This window comes from Phocoena phocoena, chromosome 21 (genome assembly GCF_963924675.1).
Source record: "Phocoena phocoena chromosome 21, mPhoPho1.1, whole genome shotgun sequence".
NCBI lineage: Eukaryota > Metazoa > Chordata > Mammalia > Artiodactyla > Phocoenidae > Phocoena > Phocoena phocoena.
This window is the reverse complement of record NC_089239.1, coordinates 3,238,736-3,252,050: the sequence shown is the minus strand read 5'-3', so window position 1 is coordinate 3,252,050 and position 13,315 is coordinate 3,238,736. Positions and strand designations below refer to the sequence as shown.

The window sequence follows — 13,315 nt, the reverse complement described above, 5'->3', positions numbered from 1 at the left end:
TCCCATCATTTTTTGCTTTTCCTCTTTTGGGAGCCTGAACTTAAAGACTAGGACATTCAAAAACAGCTGAATATACAAAGAAAATTTAAAAGTGACTGTGCATGCTCAGGGAAAGGCTCAGAAAAGACCTGAGAAGACATTAAGTTTACAACTCAGGCTGATCCTTGGCACAGAGACAGCTTATAATAGTCAAAAAATAACAACAGAAAACATCAAACCCTGGGGGAGGGGGAGAATCTGACAGTTTCCAGAGTTACCACATCATTAGATTAAAATGTCCAGTGTTTAATACAAAATCACAAGGCCCATTCAAACAAAGGGGAAAAAAATCAATGGAAACTGTCCTTGAAAAAGACCTAATGGCAGATATACTAGACAAAGACTTTAAAACAACTGTCTTAAAGATGCTCAAAGAACTAAAGGAAGATGTGGAGAAAGTCAAGAAAATAATGTGTGAACAAAATGAAAACATCAATAAAGAGATATAGGAAACACAAAAAGAAACCCAAAAGCAATTCTGGAGCTGAAAAGTACAATAACTGAAGTGAAAAATTCGCTAGAGAGGTTCAAAGGCAGATCTGAGCAGGCAGAAGGAAGAATCAGTGAACTTGAAGATAAGACAATGGAAATTATCAAGGCTGAAGAACAGAAAGAAAGAAGATTAAAGAAACATGTGACACGACACCATCAAGATGACCAACATACACATTGTGGGAATCCCAGTAAAAGAAGAGAAAGAGAAAGGGGCAGAGAGAATATCTGAAGAAATAATGGCTTAAAATTTCCCAAATTTGATAAAAGACATGAATATAAACATCCGAAAAGCTCAATGAATTCCAAGTAAGATGAAGTCAAAGAGACCCACACAGTCTCATTATCATCAAACTTTCAAAAGACAAAGGGAAAATCTGGAAAGCAGCAAGGTAAGTGAATAGTCACATACAAGGGGATCCTCAATAAGATTATCTGCAGATTTCTCATCAAAAAATTTGGAGGCCAGGAGACTGAGGGCAGATTTATTCAAAGTGCTCAAAGAAAACAACTGTCAACCAAGAATCTTATGTCTGGCAAAACTGTCCTTTAGAGTGAAGGAGAAATCAAGGCATTCCCAGATTTAAAAAAGCTGAAGGAGTTCATGACCACTAGACCTTCCCTACAAGAAATGCTCAAGGGAGTCCTGTGGAGTGAAATGAAAGAACACTAGACAGTAAACTGAAACCATATAGAGAAATAAAGACCTCATTAAAGGCAACTACATGGACAATTGTAGAAGCTAGTATCATTGTAACAATGGTTTGTAACTGTACTTTTTGTTTTCTACATGATTTAAGAGACTAATACATTTAAAGAAAACAACAATTATTAGTGTAATAGCTAGTATTACTGTAACTTTGGTTTGTAACTCCAAATCTTGTTTTCTGCATAATTTAGGAGGCCAGTACATTTAAAAGAATTATTAGTTTATGTTTTTTGGCATACAATGTATACAGATGAAATTTTGTAATAACAATAACCAAAAGGGGTGGGGACAGAGCTGTAAAAGAACAGTTTTTGTATGTTATTGAAATTAAGCTGTAATAAATTCAAATTAGAATGTTATAACTTTAGGATGTTAAATGTAATCTCCATGATAACCACAAATAAAATAGTTTATAGAGTATACACAAAAGGAAATTAAGAAGGAATTTAAACATTGAATTTAATTTAAAACATTTAAATTAAATTAAAAACATTAAATTAAATTTAATTTAAAACATTTCATTTAAACTACAAATATCAACAGAACACAAAAGAAGACAGTAATGCAGGAAATGAGGGGAAAAGTGGCTATAGGGCATATAGAAAACAAACAGCACAATGACAGAAGTAAGCCCCTTATTATCAACAAAGACAGAGATTGGTAGAATGGATAAAAACACAGGACCCAGCTATATGCTGTCTACAAGAGTCTCATCTGAAACCCCAAAACACAAATAGGTTGAAATGGGAAGGATGGAAAAACATATTCCATGCAAATAGTAACCAAAAGAGAGCAGGACTGGCTATACTAATATCAGACAGAGTAGACATCAAATCATATAAGGTTACAAAAGACAAAGAAGGACATTATATATTAATAAAAGGCTCAGTAGAGCAAGAAGATATAACAATTATAAACATTTGCACACCCAATGACAGACTATCAAAATACATGAAGCAAAACTGGACAGAATTTGAAGGGAGAAATAGAGAGTTCTACAATAATAGAGACTTCAATGCCTCACTCCCAATAAACCAACTAGATCTAACAAGAATATACAGAACATTCCACCCAATGACAACAGCATATACATTTTTCTCAAGTGCACATGGAACATTTTCCAGGTAGACCATATGTTAGGATACAAATTAAGTCTCAGTAGACAAAAAATGATATCATACAAAGTTATGACAGATATCTTCTCTGACCACAACAGGATGAAGTTAGAAATTAAAAAAAAAAAACACACAAAGAAAGTTGAAAAATTCACAATACTGTGGAAACTAAACAACACACTTTTAAACAACCAATAGATCAAAGAAGAAATCACAAGGAAAATTAGAAACTACTTAGAGATGTGTAAAAATGAAAATATAACATGCCAAAACTTACATGATACAGCAAACGTTATGCGAAGGTGGAAATTTATAGCTATAACAAGAAAGAACTCAAATCAACAACCTAACTCTACAACTTAAGGAATGAGAAAAAGAAGAACAAACTAAACCCAAAGCTAGCAGAAGGAAGAAAATAACAAACAATTAGAGTAGAGGTAGATAAAATAGAGAGTAGAAAAACATCAGAGGGGCTCAATTTGGCAGCATATATACTAAAATTGGAACGATACATAGAAGATTAGCATGGCCCCTGCACGAGGATGACACACAAATTCGTGAAGCATTCCCTATTTTTGAAATTAGAACACTTCCTAACACCATACACAAAAATAAACTAAAAATGGATTAAAGACCTAAATGTAAGGCCAGACACTATAAAACTCTTAGAGAAAAACATAGGCAGAACACTCTGACATAAATCACAGCAAGATCCTTTTTGACCCACCTCCTAGAGAAAGGGAAATAAAAACAAAAATAAACAAATGGAATCTAATGAAACTTAAAAGCTTTTGCACAGCAAAGGAAACCATAAACAAGACGAAAAGACAACCCTCAGAATGGGAGAAAATATTTGCAAACGAAGCAACTGACAAAGGATTGATCTCCAAAATACACAAGCACCTCATGAAGCTCAATATCAAAAAAAACAAACACCCCAACCCAAAAATGGGCAGAAGACCTAAATAGACATTTCTCCAGAGAAGATATACAGATAGCCAACAAACACATGAAAAGATGCTCAACATGACTAATCATTAGAGAAATGCAAATCAAAACTACATTGAGGTATCACCTCACACCTGTCAGAATGGCCATCATCAAAAAATCTACAAACAATAAATGCTGGAAAGGGTGTGGAGAAAAGAGAACCTTCTTGCACTGTTGGGGGAATGTAAATTGATACAGCCACTATGGAGAACAGTATGGAGGTTCCTTAAAAAACTAAAAACAGAACTACCATATGACACAACAATCCCGCTACTGGGCATATACCCTGAGAAAACCATAATTCAAAAAGAGTCATGTACCACAATGTTCATTGCAGCTCTATTTACAATAGTCAGGACACGGAAGCAACCTAAGTGTCCATCGACAGATGAATGGATAAAGAAAATGGGGCACATATATGCAATGGAATATTACTCAGCCATAAAAAGAAACGAAACTGAGTTATGTGTAGTGAGGTGGATGGACCTAGAGTCTGTCATACAGAGTGAAGTCAGAAAGAGAAAAACAAATACTGTATGCTCACATATATATGGAATCTAAAAATAAAAAAAGTGGTTCTGATGAACCCAGGGGCAGGACAGGAGTAAAGATGCAGACGTAGAGAATGGACTTGAGGACACAGGGAGGGGGAAGGGTAAGCTGTGACAAAGTGAGAGAGTGGCGTGGACATATATACACTACCAAATGTAAAATAGATAGCTAGTGGGAAGAAAGCACATAGCACAGGGAGATCAACTCGGTGCTTTGTGACCACCTAGAGGGGTGGGATAGGGAGGGTGGGAGGGATACGCAAGCTGGGGGTGATATGGGGATATATGTACACATATAACTGATTCACTTTGTTATACAGCAGAAACTAACACAACATTGTAAAGCAATTATACTCCAATAAAGATGTGTTTAAAAATAAGAAAAACAATAGAGAAAAATCAGTGAAACCAAAAGTTGGTTCTTTGAAAAGATCAACAAAATTGACAAACCTTTAGCTAGATGGACTAAGAGAAAAAGAGAGAAGACTCAAAGGACTAAAATAAGAAATGGAAGTGGGGACATTCCTACTGATCCCACAGAAATAAAAAGGACTATAAGAGAGTACCATAAACAATTGTTTGCCAACACATTTGATAACTTAGATGAAATGAACAAATTTCTAGAAAGAGAAAATCTACCAAGACTAAATCTGAGACTAAGAAATAGACAATCTGAGTAGACTTATATTTAGTAATGAGATTGAATCAGTACTTAAAAAAAAAAATCTCCCAACCAAAAAAAGCCCTGGACCTGATGGCTTCACTTGTGAATTCTACCAAAACATTAAAATAAACAACTAATAGCAATCCTTCTCAAATTTTTCCAAAAAATTACAGAGGAAGGAATACTTCCTAACTCATTCTTATGAGGCCAGCATAACCCTCATACCAAAGCCAGACAAAGACAATAGAAGAAAACAAAACTACAGACCAATATCCCTAATGAATATTGATGCAAAAATCCTCAATAAAATACTAGCAAACAAATTTCAGCAGCATATTAGGAGTATTATAATCCCATCATGACTGAGTGGGATTTATTCCTTGAATTTAAGGATCGTTCAACATATGAAAATCAATCAATGTAATATACTACATCAACAAAACGAGGGGAAAACCCTACATGATCATTCAACTGATGCAGAAAAATCGTTTGACAAAACTTAACACCCTTTCATGATAAAAACATTTAAGAAAATAGGAATAGAAAAAACTACCTCCATATAATAAAAGTCGTATATGAAAAACCCACAGCAAACATAATGCTCAATGGTGAAAGACTGAAAGCTTTTCCTCTAAGATCAGGAGCAAGGCAAGGATGCCTGATTTCACCACTTCTATTCAACATAGTACTGAAAGTTATAGACAGAGCAATTAGGCAAGAAATGAAAATAAATAAAAGGCATTCAAGCTGGAAAAGAAGAAGTAAAATTATCTGTTTGCAGATGACATAATCTTATACATAGAAAATTCTAAAGACTCCACACACACAAAAAGCTGTTAATACTAATAAATGAATTCAGCAAAGTAGCAGAATACAAAGTCAACACACAAAAATTGGTTGCATTTCTATTCACAAACAATGAACAATCTGCAAAGTAAATTACAAAAATAATTACATTTACAATAGCATTAAAAAGAATAAAATACTTACAAATTAACTAGGAAGATGAAAAACTTGTACAATGAAAACTACAAAATATTGCTGAAAGAAATTTTTTAAAAACATAAATAAGTGGAAACACATCTCATGCTCATGAACTGAAAGAGTTTAAATTGTTAAAACGTCAATATTACCCAAAGTAAGCTACAGATTCACTGCAATCCCTATTGAAATCCTAATGACTTTTTTTTCAAAAATAGAAAAACCCATCCTAAAATTGATATGGACTCTCAAGGAACCTTGAATAGCCAAAATAATGCTGAAAAAGGACAAAACTGAAGGACTCACATTTCCTGATTTCAAACCTTACTACAAAATCAACTTTACTTCAATTAAAAAAAAAACGTACTACGAAGCTACAGTAATCAAAACAGTGTGATATTGGCATAAAGACAGACATATAGACCAGTGGAATAGAATACAACACAGAAATAAACTCTTGCATCTACAGTCAAATGATGTTTGACAGGGGGGCCAAGATCATTCAATGGGGGAAGGGCAGTCTTTCAACAAATGGTGCTGGGAAAATTGGATATCCACATGCAAAAGAATGAAATTGGACCCTTACCTAACACCATATACAAAAATTAACTCAAAATGGATCAAGGGACCTAAATGTAAGTTCTAAAACAAACTACTGGAATAAAACATAGACAAAAGTTTGGCAACACTGGTAATGATTTCTTGCATATGACATCAAAAGTGTGGATAACAAATGAAACAGTAGACCAATGAGATTCATGAAAACAAAACAATTTTGTGCATCAAAAGACACTATCCACAGAGTAAAAAAGACAACCCACAAAATGGGAGAAAATACTTGCAAATCATATATTTGACAAGGGATTAATATCCAGAATATATAGAGAACTACTAAAACTCAACAACAACAACAAGAAAAAACCCGATTCAAAAATGGGTAAAGGACTTAAATAGATATTTCTTCAAAGGAGATATACCAGTGGCCAATAAATACATGAAAAGATGCTCAAAGTCACTAATAATTAGGAGAATGCAAATCAAAACTACAATGAGATACCACCTCACACTCATTAGGATGACTACTATTAAAATACAGAAAACAACAAGTATTGGTGAGGGAGTGGAGAACTGGAACCCTTGTACACTGTTGGTGGGAGTGTAAAATGGTGCAGCCATTATGGAAAACAGTGTGGAGGTTCCTCAAAAAATTAAAAACAGAATTAACATATGACCCAGCAATTCCACTTCTGGGTACATACCAAAAAGAATTGAAAGCAGGGTCTTGAAGAGATATTTGTGCACCCATGTTCATAGCAGCATTATTCACAGTTGCTAAAATATGGGAGCAACCAGTGTCCATTAACTGATGGGTGGATTACTAAAATGTGGTATATTTTTGCAACAGAACATTTTTCAGCCTTAAAAAGGAAGGAAATACTGATAAATGCCACAGCATGTATCAAACTTGAGGACATTATACTAAGTGAAATGTCGGTCACAAAAAAAGACAAATACTATACTATTCCACTTATAGAAGTGTTTTAGACTAGCCAAAATCATAAAGACAGAAAGTATAATTATGGTTGCCAGGGGCTGTGTGGAGGGGAGATGGGGAGTTATTTTTTAATAGGTACAAGCTTCAGATTTACAAGATGAAAAGAGTTCTGGGATGGATGGTGGTAGTGGTTGTATAACAAGGTGAATGTATTTTATACCACTAAACCGTACACTTTAAAATGTCTAATATGGTAAATTTTATGTTATGTTTATTTTAACAGAGTAAAGAAAAGGTACTTTTAAAAATTCAGCTTCTAAGAATGAATAAAACCAGGTCCCACCTTCCTGACATAGAATATTACTTCAGTAAAGCTTATTTCTCCCAGCTGTGGTTCCCATTACAAAAAGATCTTGTATATCTTCTAATTCCATCAGTTAACAGATACAGATAGAACATAAGTTGCGCACAGCAGGCACTGGATTAGACCCTAGGATGCTGTAATAAACAAAACAGGTATAGGTCCTGTCGTCTGGGAGGCATTCCTGAATGGGTATTGCTGTTCTTGCCCTTTATACAGTTGATCCTTGAACAATGCAAGGTTAGGAACTCCCCCACACCCAGTCAAAAACCACAATAATTTTACAGTCGGTCCTCTGTACCCGAGGTTCCGCATCCATAGATTCAACCAACTGTGGATCGTGCAGTGCTGTAGGAAGCATTTAGTGAAAAAAATCCAAGTGTAAGTGGTCCCACAACAGTTCAAACCGATGTTGTCCAAGGGTCAACTGTACTTTCTACCTGACCTGTATCTAAGAGCTCAGAAGAATCTTGACGTTGCTGAGAACAAACTCTTTTCTCCATTATAGTTTATTTCTAGGTGAATCCAGCTGATATGTGTTGTGATGGTTAATTCTGTATGTCAATTTACCTAGGCCATGGTACCCAAGTATTTGGTCAAACATTTTTCTAGATGTTTCTGTGAAGGTGTGTTTTGGATGACTAACATTTAATACTGTTAGAGAAATGCAAATCGAAACTATTGATACAATGTGGTACCACCTCACACCAGTCACAATGGCTATCATTGAAAAGTCTCCAAATAACAAACGCTGGAGAGGGTGTGGAGAAAAGGGAACCCTCGTGCACTGTTGGTGGGAATGTAAATTGATGCAGCTACTATGGAGAGAAGTGTGGAGGTTCCTCAAAAAACTAAAAATAGAGTTGCCATAAGATCCACCAATCCCACTCCTGGGCATATCCCCAGAGAAAACTATAATTTGAAAAGACACAGCCACACCTATGTTCACAGCAGCACTATTTACAACAGTCAAGACATGGAAGCAACCTAAATGTCCATAGACAGATGAATGGATAAAGAAGATGTGGCACATACATACAATGGAATATTACTCAGCCATAAAAAGAATGAAATAATGCCATTTGCAGCAACATGGATGGACCTAGAGATTATCATACTAAGAGAAGTAAGTCAGAAAGAGAAAGATAAATACTATATGATATCACATATAAAATATGATGCAAATCAACATATCTACGAAACAAAAACATATTTATAGATATAGAGAACAGACTTGTAATTGCCAAGGGAATGGTGGGGGAAGGAAGGATTGGGAGTTTGGGGTTAGCAGAGACAAACAATTATATGTAAGATGGATAAACAACAAGGTCCTACTGTAGAGCACAGGGAACTATATTCAGCATCCTGTGACAAACCATAATGGAAAAGAACATGAAAACTGTATACATATATATATATCTGAGTCACTTTGCTGTATAGGAGAAATTAACACAACATTTTAAGTCAACTATACTTCAATAAAATTAAAAAGAAAACAATTTTATACTGCGAACTTTGAACAAAGTAGATTTTCCCCTGTAATTTGGTTGGGCCTCACCCAAACAGTTGATGGCCATTATAGAACAAAGACTGACTTCCCCCGAGCAGGAAGGAATTCTGCCAGCAAACAGTCATCAGACTTCAGCTGCAACGTGAGCTCTCCTTAGGTTTCTAGGCTGCTGGTCTACCCTGCAGATTTTGGACAGGTACCTTCATAAGCATGTGGGCTGTTTCCTCAGAATAAATCTCTCTCTCTCTCTCTTTCTCCTGTGTATATACATATACACATCCATTTTGGTTGTGGGCATGGGAACATGTCCAAAGCTACCAATAATTTCCATTGTCAGGGAAAATAAATGGGTTTTGGTTGCTAAAGCTGAAAGGACTCTTAGAAATAATGTAGACCTGTGGTATCCAAACTCCTTTTTTCCAAATCAAATTTGACACAGTATTCCACTATACTGAAATGGGGTAAAGGAACCTACTTATTTCAATTGCCTTATTCTTCTCCCCTCTCCTCTCCCCAAGGTACTCTTGGAGGCACAGCTCCTGAACTTGAACCTTCCAACTCATTGTTTACAAGCAGGACTAATGTGTATGTGCCCCAGGAACACACTCTCGCATGTTCCCAGTTTTATTTTTACAGTAGTGCTACTGAAGTCTGCACCAACATTATTATAGACATAAATTCCTTACGCTTGTAGCTCTGGAAGAACTATAATAAAACAGGTTTACCAATTCAATAAAGATATTCCAAACCAAACCAATTTAACTTAATAGCATTCATTTGCCAGACGATGTTGTTCTGCTCAACTAAACTGCTACTGGTGACGTGAACGTGCTAATGACTCTATGGGAGGGTTTTCTTGTGTTTGACAGGTCCACTCCTTTTTTTTTGGGGGGGGGGACTATGTCTTATTCCTCTTTCTTTTTCTTTTTTTTTAATTTTTATTTTATATTGGAGTATAGTTGATTAACAATGTTGTATTGGTTTCAGATGTACAGCAAAGTGATCCACTTATACATATGCATGTATCTATTCTTCCCACGCCTTTCTTTTAAAATTACTGGACAACCTTCATGTACGGGGGCCTCCATGGTATCAGTTGGCCTTTACTCAATGTGGATATGGTTAAGACCTCTTCAGTTCTTTTCTGTGTACCCCCTGGAAATGAGAGCAGTCCTGCCTGATGCCAAAGGGAAGATAAACACGGACAGACACCGAGGCTCGGGGCTGGGCAGCCCTTGGTTAGAAGGGGGCAGTGGAAGGATCCAGGTAAAAACTTACATGAGTTTTCATCAACATGAAAAATTAATAGCAGATCAAAGGCTAATAAATAGTGAGTTGAAGTGAAAGGTGTGTTCTTATCTTATTCTTGTGACTTTTCTGTAGGTTTGAATTTTTTTTTTTTAAGTTGGGAAAAAAAGAAATTCTCACAGAGAACTCAGAGCTCCCAAGAATATGTCTGTATCTCCCAGTGTGAGAAGCACTGATCTCTTTCAACCCTTTTATTTATTTATTTATTTATTTTTGCGGTACACGGGCCTCTCACTGTTGTGGCCTCTCCCGTTGCGGAGCACAGGCTCCGGATGCGCAGGCTCAGTGGCCATGGCTCACGGGCCCAGCCGCTCCGCGGCATGTGGGATCCTTCCGGACCGGGGCACGAACCCGTGTCGCCTGCATCAGCAGGCGGACTCTCGACCACTGCGCCACCAGGGAAGCCCAACCCTTTTTAGATTGGAAAATTGAGGTTCAGAGAGCAGAAGTAACTTATGGGATGCTACCGGGCTAATTAGTGGAGAATTAAAATTAGAACCTGTCTCCTTGCCCAGACCCTTCCCCATACTACTATGAATTGTAGGGCTTAACACTCTGACTTTCTCACACGGTTATATTTTGCTGCAAGAAATTGGTGAGGATTTCACTATACATAGACCTGAGTTTCCAGAACCCTACTAAGCTGACCTTTGAGAAACACCAGCTTGTATGCCCCCCATATCACAGGCATAACTGCCCATCAGGAGAGGCTGCGGAGTGTTTTACTCTTAAGCAGAACAAAAATCTCTTTGTTCTCATACTCCAGTGACTAAATCCTCCTCCAGTGAGTAAGTACCACCTGAGGCCGGGCAGGGCCAAGGGACAGGACCTGGGGCCATGCCCACACCCAGACCCACCTGAAGGCACCTTCGAAGCTCTAAGTCCCGCCTCCAGGTCTGCACTTTAGTTTTTCATCAGTAAAAAAGAGAAAATATAAAGCTTAGGAAAGAAGCAAAAATTATTCTATGTAAAAGCACTTTGAAAATAGGAGTATGACAGATGGCCAAGAGGCACATGAAAAGATGCTCAACATAGCTAATGATTAGAGAAATGCAAATCAAACCCACAATGAGGTACCACCTCACACGGGTCAGAATGACCATCATGAAAAAGTCTACAAATAATAAATGTGGGAGAGGGTGTTGAGAAGAGGGAACCCTCTTACACTGTTGGTGGGAATGTAAATTGATACAACCACTATGGAGAACAGTATGGAGGTTCCTCAAAACACTAAAAATAGAACTACCATATGATCCAGGAATCCCACTCCTGGGCATATATCTGGACAAAACTATTCGAGAAGATACAGTCATCCCTATGTTCATAGCAGCTATATTCACAAAAGCCTGGACATGGAAGCCACCTAGATGTCTATGGACAGATGAATGGATAAAGAAGATGTGGTACATATATACAATGGAACACTACTCAACCATAAAAAAAAGAACGAAACAATGCCATTTGCAGCAACATGGATGGACCTAGAGATTATCATACTAAGGGCAGTAAGTCAGAAAGACAAATACCATATGGTATTACTTACATGTGGATTCTAAAATATGAAACAAATGAACTTATCTACAAAACAGAAACAGACTGACAGACATAGAGAAGAGACTTGTGGTTGCCAGGAGAGAAGGGGGTGGGAGAGGGATGGACGGGGAGGTTGGGATTAGCAGATGCAAAGTATTACATAGAGAATGGATGAACAACAAGGTCCTACTGTAGAGCACAGAGAACTGTATTCAATATCCTGTGATAAACCATAATGGAAAAGAACATGAAAAAGAATGTGTATATGTATAACTGAATCACTTTTCTCTACAGCAGAAATTAACAGTGTAAATCATCTATACTTCAATAAAATAAATGTTAAAAAGACATCCAAAAAAAAAAATAAAGAATATAGGAACATGAAACAAAGCACAAATATTTTAAGAAAAGCTCATCATTTAAACCATCATCAGGGTTACGTAGCTGAATGACTGAAAGATGTGGTTAGTGCTAAAAGGGGCGAAATGGCTGAGGAACTGAGAAGAATGTGTGAAGGGTTCCAGCCAGTACTCTTGTCTCCATCATACCAAGAGGGCCAAGTTCATGGGAAACAGCCAGGGGGAAACACCAAGTCATGTTTCACGTGAAACACAGACACTGTAGGTATTCATCAGAGAAAATTACATGCAGAGAGGGCGATTCAAAGAAAACCTCCTTCCCCCACTGCAAATATTCAGAACTGCAAATACATCGCAAAAGGGAACTCTCCTTTGGTTTTCAGTAAACAGTCAACAACTTCTGGAAGCTATAATCTAGTTCTTAAGGGTCTGCACTGACAATTAAGCTGGGGATGAACCCGTTTGACCACAAACCTTAGAAGTTGCACAATGCTTTCCACAAATGTTAGGTTCACAGTTCATTAGAAGGATCCTGGGACCCTGGCCAGCGTGCCCGCCAGCCTTCTGGTGCCTCTTGGAGAGTCTGGCGGTGGGAAATAAAAGTCTGTAAACGGTCTGGGCAACTGAGAAACAAAGTTTATAAGTTGCCTGGGCAAGTCTACTCACTGCTCCTATTTCACAAAGGAAACTAGCATGGCTGGTCCAGCCAGCGGTGGATGACTGTCAGTGGAATGGCCGGACTGACCAAGAAGGTGGTTTCAGGAGAGAAGTGCTTCCGTTAGATTTGCTGGTGCCTAAAAGTGCCACCCCTCTGCACCCCTTCCTCAGACCCACACTCCCCTGGTGATGTCACCCAATCCCGCGGTTGCATCCAGCCTCCACCTGCTCCCAATGCACTTTTACCAACCCGGTTCTCTAACCCGGATGTACCCCCCACCCCATATTTGGACGGCGGCACCTGGAGTCCCACGGGCACTCAGGGGCTCCCATCCCCCACCCTTCTTCTCCTGTGTTTGTGGTCTCGTTGGAAGGCGCTCCTAGACACGGAGTGTGGTTCTTCCCCTCCCTGACATCTTCATGTCTATTCGTGAGCCTCCCCTCTTCCTCGGTGGCTGGCTGTTTCATCTGCCCTCCCCACACTGCGGCACCATCCCAGCTTGGTCCTCCTGCCTTGAACTGGTTCTCCTAGACTCTGTCCTCCGTGTCGC

At 37.9% G+C, this 13,315-nt stretch overlaps 1 non-coding gene across 1 annotated transcript; it reads left to right on the top strand.

Annotated features, from left to right (window-relative positions):
- Positions 1-2,825: 2,825 nt before the first annotated feature.
- On the top strand, positions 2,826-2,932 carry LOC136141941 (U6 spliceosomal RNA). Its single transcript, XR_010657800.1, has one exon. It is a non-coding gene; the product is annotated as a U6 spliceosomal RNA (small nuclear RNA).
- Positions 2,933-13,315: the final 10,383 nt, after the last annotated feature.